The sequence below is a fragment of the Triticum aestivum genome, chromosome 1B (genome assembly GCF_018294505.1).
Source record: "Triticum aestivum cultivar Chinese Spring chromosome 1B, IWGSC CS RefSeq v2.1, whole genome shotgun sequence".
Taxonomy (NCBI): Eukaryota; Viridiplantae; Streptophyta; class Magnoliopsida; order Poales; family Poaceae; genus Triticum; species Triticum aestivum.
Window position 1 is genome coordinate 696,989,147 of NC_057795.1, and position 7,795 is coordinate 696,996,941.

The following is a 7,795-nucleotide window of genomic DNA, read 5'->3' on the forward strand; positions in this document are numbered from 1 at the left end:
AGAATTTTAATGCTTTGCTTGAAGAAAAATTGCTCAAAGTTGATGATTTGGCTAGGAACATTGATAGACTTTCGCTTGATGTTGATTCTCTTAAACTTAGACCTTCTCCTCCTAAGCATGATATTAATGAGTCTCTCAAAGTAATGAGAATTTCCATTGACGAGTGCAAGGAAAGAACCGCTAGATTGTGTGCTAAAAAAGAAAGCTTTATAAAAGCGTGTTCTTCTAGTTTCCGTGAAAATAATGATGAGGATCTTAAAGTTAATAATGCAAGTTAATAATGCATCTCCGATTAGATCTATGTTTTGCAATATGAATTTTTATGATTATGGGACTGATGATGAATCAACTTTGCCTAGAAGGCGTCCCAAGAATTCGGAGTCTTTAGATCTTAATGCTAAATTTGGTAAAAGTGAGATTGGAGAATCCTCAACTTCTAATAATGTTGAACCCACTATCTCGGATTTCAAGGAATTTGACTATGATAATTGCTCTTTAAAAGGTTTTATTTCCTTGTTGCAATCCGTTGGTAATTCTCCTCATGCTTATAGTCAAAACAAAGCTTTTACCAAACATATTGTTGATGCCTTGATGCAATCTTATGATGAAAAACTTAATTTGGAAGTTTCTATACCTAGAAAACTTATGATGAGTGGGAACCTACTATAAAGATTATAATTAAAGATTATGAGTGTTTTGCTTCGTGTGATTTGGGTGCTAGTGTTTCCACGATTCCGAAAACTTTATGTGATATTCTAGGTTTCCATGATCTTGAAGATTGCTCTTTAAATTTGCACCTTGCGGATTCCACCATTAAAAATCCTATGGGAAGGATCAATGATGTTCTTATTGTTGCAAATAGAAATTTGGTGCCCGTAGATTTTATCGTTCTTGATATAGATTGCAATCTTTCTTTCCCTATTATTCTTGGTAGATCTTTTCTTAGAACGATTGGTGCGATTATTGATAAGAAGGAAGGGAATATTAGATTCCAATTTCCATTAAAGAAAGGCATGGAGCACTTTCCAAGAAAGAAAGTCAAATTACCTTATGAATCTATCATGCGTGCTACTTATGAATCAAGTGCCAAAGATGGCACTCGTTAGATCTATCTTCGCTTTTATGCCTAGTTAGGGCCGTTAAACGATAGCGCTAGTTGGGAGGCAACCCAATTTTCTTTGTGTTTTTTGTTTTTGCTCCTGTTTAGTAATAAATCTTGCATCTACTCTCTGTTTAGATGTGTTTTTATCTTTTAGTTAGTGTTTGTGCCAAGTAGAACCTATAGGATAACCTACGATGATAGTTGATTTGATTCTGCTGAAAAACAGAAACTTTGCGCTCACGAGAAACAATTCAATAAATCATAGAAACGTGCTGTTGCATTGCTTATTTTTGCTTCTGATCAATAAGCAAATTTTCCATTATGTCCTATTTTGGTAGGATTTTTAGAGTTCCAGAAGTTTGCATTAGTTACAGATTGCTACAGACTGTTCTGTTTTTGACAGATTCTGTTTTTCGCGTGTTGTTTGCTTATTTCAATGCATCTATGGCTAGTAAATTAGTTTATAAACCATAAGGAAGTTGGAATACAGTAGGTTTAACACCAAAATAAATAAAAATGAGTTCATTGCAGTACCTTATGTGGTGCTTTTGTTTTCTTTCACTAACGGAGCTTATAAGATTTCCTGTTGAGTTTTGTGTTTTGAAGTTTTCAAGTTTTGGGTAAAGCTTTTATGGACTATGGAATAAAGGGTGGCAAGAGCCTAAGCTTGGGGATGCCCAAGGCACCCCAAGATATTCAAGAATAGCCAAAAGCCTAAGCTTGGGATGCCCCGGGAAGGCATCCCCTCTTTCGTCTTCGTTCATTGGTAACTTTACCTGGAGCTATATTTTTATTCGCCACATGATATGTGTTTTGCTTGGAGCGTCGTGTATTATATTAGTCTTTGCTTTTTAGTTTACCACAATCATCCTTGCTGTACACACCTTTTGGGATAAGCCTATTTGATTAGAATTTGCTAGAATACTCTATGTGCTTCACTTATATCTTTTGAGCTTGATAGTTTTTGCTCTAGTACTTCACTTATATCTTTTAGAGCACGGTGGTGTCTTAATTTTGAAGAAATTTCTAGTCTCTCATGCTTCACTTATATTATTTTGAGAGTCTCTTAGAACATCATGGTATTTGCTATGGTTACAAAGTTGGTCCTAGAATGATGAGCATCCAAGTTGGGTATAATAAAAACTATCATAGAAAAAGAATTGGATGCTATGATCAACTTGATGCTTGATAATTGTTTTGAGATATAAAGGCAGTAATGTTAGGGTCATGCTAGTGGGTAATTATGAAATTGAGAAATACTTTTGTTGAAGTTGGCAAGTCCCGTAGCATGCACGTATGGTAAAAGTTGTGTGACAAATTTGTTGCATGAGGTGCTCTTTTGAGTGTCTTCCTTATGAGTGGCAGTCAGGGACGAGCGATGGAATTTTTTCCTACCAATCTATCCCTTTTGGGGCATGCGTAGTAGTACTTTGCTTCGAGGGCTAAGTAGACTTTTGCAATAAGTATATGAGTTCTTTTTTAACTAATGCGAGTCCATGGACATATGCACACTTATCCTTCCACTTTGCTAGCTTTTCTTATTACCGCGCAACTTTCGCCGGTAGCATGAACCCTTTATTTACCTTCCTCAAAACAGCCACCATACCTACCTATTATGGCATTTCCATAGCCCGAGATATATTGCCATGCAACTTTCCACCGTTCCGTTTATTATGACACGTTTCATCATTGTCATATTGCTCTTTTGCATGATCATGTAGTTGACATCATATTTGTGGCAAAGCCACCTTCATAATCTTCATACATGTCACTCTTGATTCATTGCATATCCCGGTACACCGCCGGAGGCATTCATATAGAGTCATATCTTGTTCTAGCTTTGAGTTGTAATTCTTGAGTTGTAAATCCATATAAGTGTGATGATCTTCATTATCAGAGCATTGTCCTAGTGAGGAAAGGATGATGAAGACTATGATTCCCTCACAAGTTGGGATGAGGCTTCGAACTTTATAAAAATAAAAGAGGCCAAAGAAGCCCACCAAAAAGAAAAAAAGAGAAAAAAAGGGAAAAAAGAAAAAAAAGAAAAAAGAGAAATAAAAAGAGAGAAAAAGAGAGAAGGGACAATTGCTACTATCTCTTTTTCCACACTTGTGCTTCAAAATAGCACCATGATCTTCATGATAGAGAGTCTCATATGTTGTCACTTTCATATACTAGTGGGAATTTTTCATTATAGAACTTGGTTTGTATATTCCAATGATGGGCTTCCTCAAAGTGCCCTAGGTCTTCGTGAGCAAGCAAGTTGGATGCACACCCACTTAGTTTCTTTTGTTGAGCTTTCATATATTTATAGCTCTAGTGCATCCGTTGCATGGCAATCCCTACTCACTCACATTGATATCTATTAATGGGCATCTCCATATAGCCCGTTAATACACCTAGTTGATGTGAGACTATCTTCTCCCTTTTTGTCCTCACAACCACCATATACCACCATAGTGCTATGTCCATGGCTTGCGCTCATGTATTGTGTAAGAGTTGAAAAAGCTAAAGCGCGTTAAAAAGTATGAAACAATTGCTCGGCTCGTCATCGGGGTTGTGCATGATGGGAGTATTTGGTGTAATGAAAATGAAGCATGGCCTAACTATATGATTTTGTAGGGATAAGCTTTCTTTGGCTATGTTATTTTGATAGGACATGATTATTTGTTAGTATGCTTTGAAGCATTATTATTTTTATGTTTTATAAGGTTTTATTTTGAATCATCTGGATCTGAAAATTCATGCCACAATAAAGAAAATTACATTGAGAATTATGCTAGGTAGCATTCCACATCAAAAATTTCTTTTTTATCATTTACCTACTCGAGGACGAGCAGGAATTAAGCTTGGGGATGCGTGATACGTCTCCAACGTATCTATAATTTTTGATTATTCCATGCTATTATATTACCCCTTTTGGATGTTTATGGGCTTTATTTTACACATTTATATCATTTTTGGGACTAACCTACTAACCGGAGGCCCAGCCCATATTGCTGTTTTTTTGCCTATTTCAGTATTTCGAAGAAAAGGAATATCAAACGGAGTCCAAACAGAATGAAACCTTCGGGAGCATGATTTTTGGAATGAACGTGATCCGGAGAGCTTGGAGTGCAAGTCAAGAAGCTCCCGAGGGCTCCACGAGATAGGGGGCCGCGCCCCCCCTGTAGGGCGCGCCCCTTGTCTCGTGGGCCCCCCGGGCGGCCACCGACGTACTTCTTCCTCCTATTGTTGGGGAACGTAGCAGAAATTCAAAAATTTTCCTACGTAACACCAAGATCTATCTATGGAGAGACCAGCAACGAGTAGAAAGGAGGAGGAGAGTGCATCTACATACCCTTGTAGATCGCTAAGCGGAAGCGTTCAAGTGAACGGGGTTGATGGAGTCGTACTCGTCGTGATTCAAATCACCGATGATCAAGTGCCGAACGCACGGCACCTCCGCGTTCAACACACGTACAGCCCGGTGACGTCTCCCACGCCTTGATCCAGCAAGGAGAGAGGGAGAGGTTGAGGAAGACTCCATCCAGCAGCAGCACAACGGCGTGGTGGTGATGGAGGAGCGTGGCAATCCCGCAGGGCTTCGCCGAGCACCTACGGGAGAAGAGATGTGTCACGGGAGGGAGAGGGAGGCAACCAAAGGCCTTAGGTATGATTGCTCCTCCTTTTCCCCACTATATATAGGGCCAAGGGAGAGGGGGAGGGCGCAGCCTTGCCCCCTCCTCCAAGGAAGGGGTGCGGCTAAGGATGGGGAGGAGTCCATCCTCCCCAAGGCACCTCGGAGGTGCCTTCCCCCTTTAGGACTCTTCCCTTTTTCCTTTATCTTGGCGCATGGGCCTCTAGGGGCTGGTGCCCTTGGCCCATGTAGGCCAAGGCGCACCCCCTACAGCCCATGTGGCCCCCCGGGGCAGGTGGCCCCACCCGGTGGGCCCCCGGGACCCTTCCGGTGGTCCCGGTACAATACCGATGACCCCGAAACTTGTCCCGATGGCCGAAACAGGACTTCCTATATATAAATCTTTACCTCCGGACCATTCCGGAACTCCTCGTGACGTCCGGGATCTCATCCGGGACTCCGAACAACATTCGGTAACCACATACAAGCTTCCTTTATAACCCTAGCGTCATCGAACCTTAAGTGTGTAGACCCTACGGGTTCGGGAGACATGCAGACATGACCGAGACGTTCTCCGGTCAATAACCAACAGCGGGATCTGGATACCCATGTTGGCTCCCACATGTTCCACGATGATCTCATCGGATGAACCACGATGTCAAGGACTCAATCGATCCCGTATTCAATTCCCTTTGTCTAGCGGTATTTTACTTGCCCGAGATTCGATCGTCGGTATACCGATACCTTGTTCAATCTCGTTACCGGCAAGTCACTTTACTCGTTCCGTAACACATCATCCCGTGATCAACTCCTTGGTCACATTGCGCATATGATGATGTCCTACCGAGTGGGCCCAGAGATACCTCTCCGTTTACACGGAGTGACAAATCCCAGTCTCGATCCGCATAAAACAATAGATACTTTCGGAGATACCTGTAGTGCACCTTTATAGTCACCCAGTTACGTTGTGACGTTTGATACACCCAAAGCACTCCTACGGTATCCAGGAGTTATACGATCTCATGGTCAAAGGAAGAGATACTTGACATTCGCAAAGCTCTAGCAAATGAACTACTCGATCTTTTGTGCTAGTCTTAGGATTGGGTCTTGTCCATCACATCATTCTCCTAATGATGTGATCCCGTTATCAACGACATCCAATGTCCATAGCCAGGAAACCATGACTATCTGTTGATCACAACGAGCTAGTCAACTAGAGGCTCACTAGGGACATATTGTGGTCTATGTATTCACACGTGTATTACGATTTCCGGATAATACAGTTATAGCATGAATAAAAGACAATTATCATGAACAAGGAAATATAATAATAATACTTTTATTATTGCCTCTAGGGCATATTTCCAACAGTCTCCCACTTGCACTAGAGTCAATAATCTAGTTCACATCGCCATGTGATTAACACTCACAGGTCACATCGCCATGTGACTAATACCCAAGAGTTTACTAGAGTCAGTAGTCTAGTTCACATCACTATGTGATTAACACTCAATGAGTTTTATGTTTGATCATGTTGCTTGTGAGAGAGGTTTTTGGTCAACGGGTTTGAACCTTTCAGATCCGTGTGTGCTTTATAAATCTCTATGTCATCTCCTAGATGCAGCTACCACGCTCTATTTGGAGCTATTCCAAATAACTGTTCTACTTGGAGCTATTCTAAATTATTGCTCCTTTATATGTATCCGGTCTCTCTACTCAGAGCTATCCGGATAGGTGTCAAGCTTGCATCGACGTAACCTTTACGACGAACTCTTTTACCACCTCCATAATCGAGAAAATTCCTTAGTCCACTAGTTACTAAGGGTAACTTTGACCGCTGTCCTGTGAGCCATTCTTGGATCACTCTTGTACCCCTTGACTGACTCATGGCAAGGCACACTTCAGGTGCGGTACACAGCATAGCATACTGAAGAGCCTACGTCTTAAGCATAGGGGACGACCTTCGTCCTTTCTCTCTATTCTGCCGTGGTCGAGCTTTAAGTCTTAACTTCGTACCTTACAACTCAGGCAAGAACTCCTTCTTTGACTGGCCCATCTTGAACACCTTCAAGATCATGTCAAGGTATGTGCTCATTTGAAAGTATTATTAAGCATTTTGATCTATCCTTATAGATCTTGATGCTCAATGTTCAAGTAGCTTAATCCAGGCTTTCCATTGAAAAACACTTTCAAAATAACCCTATATGCTTTCTAGAAATTCTACATCATTTCTGATCATCAATATGTCAACAACATATACTCATCAGAAATTCTATAGTGCTCCCACTCACTTCTTTGGAAATACAAGTTTCTCATAAACTTTGTACAAACCCAAAATCTTTGATCATCATCAAAGCATACATTCCAACTCCGAGATGCTCACTCCAGTCCTTAGAAGGATTGCTGGAGCTAGCATACCTTTTAGCATCCTTAGGATCAACAAAACCTTTCTGATTGTATCACATACAACCTTTCCTTACGAAAGTTGGTAAGGAAACTCGTTTTGACATCCATCTGCCAGATTTCATAAATGCAGCTTATGCTAACATGATTCCGACGGACTTAAGCATCACTACGGATGAGAAAATCTCATCATAGTCAACTCCTTGAACTTGTCGGAAAACACTTCGCCACAAGTCGAGCTTCATAGATGGTGACATTACCATCCACGTCCGTCTTCTTCTTAAAAGATCCATTTATCTCAATGGATTGCCGATCATCGGGCAAGTCCATCAAAGTCCATGCTTTGTTCTGATATATGGATACTATCTCGGATTTCATGGCTTCTAACCATTTGTCGGAATTCGGGCCCACCATCGCTTCTCCATAGCTCGTAGGTTCATTGTTGTCTAGCAACATGACCTTCAAGACAGGATCACCTTACCACTCCGAAGTAGTATGTGTCCTTGTCGTCCTACGAGGTTTGGTAGTGATTTGATCTGAAACTTCATGATCAATATCATAAGCTTCCACTTCAATTGGTGTAGGTGCCACGGGAACAACTTCCTGTGCCCTGCTACACACTGGTTGAAGTGATGGTTCAATAACCTCATCAAGTCTCCACCATCCTCCCA